Source organism: Corvus brachyrhynchos, unplaced genomic scaffold, assembly GCF_000691975.1.
Source record: "Corvus brachyrhynchos isolate BGI_N302 unplaced genomic scaffold, ASM69197v1 scaffold115, whole genome shotgun sequence".
NCBI lineage: Eukaryota > Metazoa > Chordata > Aves > Passeriformes > Corvidae > Corvus > Corvus brachyrhynchos.
Window position 1 is genome coordinate 24,593,595 of NW_008239553.1, and position 1,758 is coordinate 24,595,352.

The 1,758-nt window shown below is 50.8% G+C and overlaps 1 protein-coding gene across 1 annotated transcript in view; it reads right to left on the reverse strand.

Annotated features, from left to right (window-relative positions):
* ISM2 (isthmin 2) overlaps positions 1–1,758 on the reverse strand; it is an 18,902-nt gene that overhangs the window by 16,246 nt on the left and 898 nt on the right. The window lies entirely within an intron of this gene.

Here is a 1,758-nt window from a genome sequence, read left to right on the forward strand (position 1 = left end):
GGCTGTGGCTGCCCTGCTGCCATAGAGACAGGACGTATCAGTGCTGCAACAGGAACCATCTGTGTGTATGACCCAAAATCACTCTGGATTTTTTTTAACCACCATGCTGCTGCGCTTGTGCTCTCTGCTTTAGTTCAAACAGCTGGGCATGACTACTCTAAATTGTTCCCTGCATGCACCAGAAATAGAGGATTTCATCCCAAAACGCAGCTAGAAGACATATGCGAATACCTACTGCTTCCTCCCTGCCATGAGAAGTGTGTGTGTATGACCCAAAATCACTCTGGATTTTTTTTAACCACCATGCTGCTGCGCTTGTGCTCTCTGCTTTAGTTCAAACAGCTGGGCATGACTACTCTAAATTGTTCCCTGCATGCACCAGAAATAGAGGATTTCATCCCAAAACGCAGCTAGAAGACATATGCGAATACCTACTGCTTCCTCCCTGCCATGAGAAGTGTGCCACCAGTACTCTGAGGGATGCAGGGTGCGCACAGGAGCACCGCCAGACTCCCAGAGGAATCCATTCTTCAACTTCCTCCTTGCTCCTAACCTCCACCCTCAAACCTTTGCCTATAACCTTGTTGTATGTTTGTATTTCTGCAAGAAGCAAAGGTCCCGGGGACAGAGGCCGCGCTGTGTAAGTGCCGAATGTGATCTTTGGCTGGCCGCACAACGCTCCCCATTCACAGCCATTCACAAACCGCGACTGACAGCAGCTCACATGCTCTCCCATGTATTTTAGATGTCAGATAAAAAGGAGCCTGAGACTGTGCCGCAGGATCCCGTAGTGGGGACGTGCACAACTTCCTAACATACAGCTTGTCCCCACCCTTGCTCCCTGCCACAGGGGTGCAATACCTTCCTGGATTTCAAGTGTAAATCCCTACTCCTTCTGCAGCCGGAGCCTGAGGGCACTCTGCCTGGCATTCGTCTGGCAATTGAAGCAGCATCTACATCTATGGTTGAAGTTTCACTAGCAAAGATCAGCACCAACATGGTATTACCAGCACTACAGCACATCATCCCCAGCAGTTCTTGCATCTGCTCAGTCCACACGCCACTCAAAACCATCACCAGGCTTGACTAGTGGTACTTGGCTGGGTGCCAAGTACTCGGCCCTCTCTTGCCCCTTAGCCAAGCATTTCATGTGGCAGACTCCCTTCTCACACTTGCGCCCTGAGCTTCATGCTGGCATGGAGTTTAGTGCATCCGACAGGAGCTGCCAGCATGACTCCTCCACAGATCAGACCCTGTTTTGGCATTAACTAGCAGTAAAGTATATTCCCATCGCTTCGCACCTCCTCTGCCAGTCTGACTGACACTGAAGATCAAACATGTTGCTTTCCATACTCCTGTGTATCGCCGGCGAGGACTGAGCTGCTCTGACCCTGTCATGCTCAAACTCCTCCTATCGCCACCTTTCCCAATCATTCCTTTCCACCTAGTTTTAGCAGTAGCATTATTTGAGAGAGTACTTTTTGAACACAGCTCTGCTGGCTGAATGACTTTTCCTCCAGAGAACACTTTCAAGATGGAAACAGCTTGTTTTGACCATCCAAGAGTCTTTCTTACCACCCGCTCTCCCGGTAGTTTCTTTCCCATTCCATTCCTGTCATCCCCATCAGGTCCCACCAGTTGGCTCCCAGTCTGACTGGACCCTCATTGCCTGCTGAAGTCTCCCCTTCCACAAACCGCGTTCGGCAGCGAGCGCGGGACAAGATCCGGCACTCAGGTAGCCCCGGAACATGCACCTCA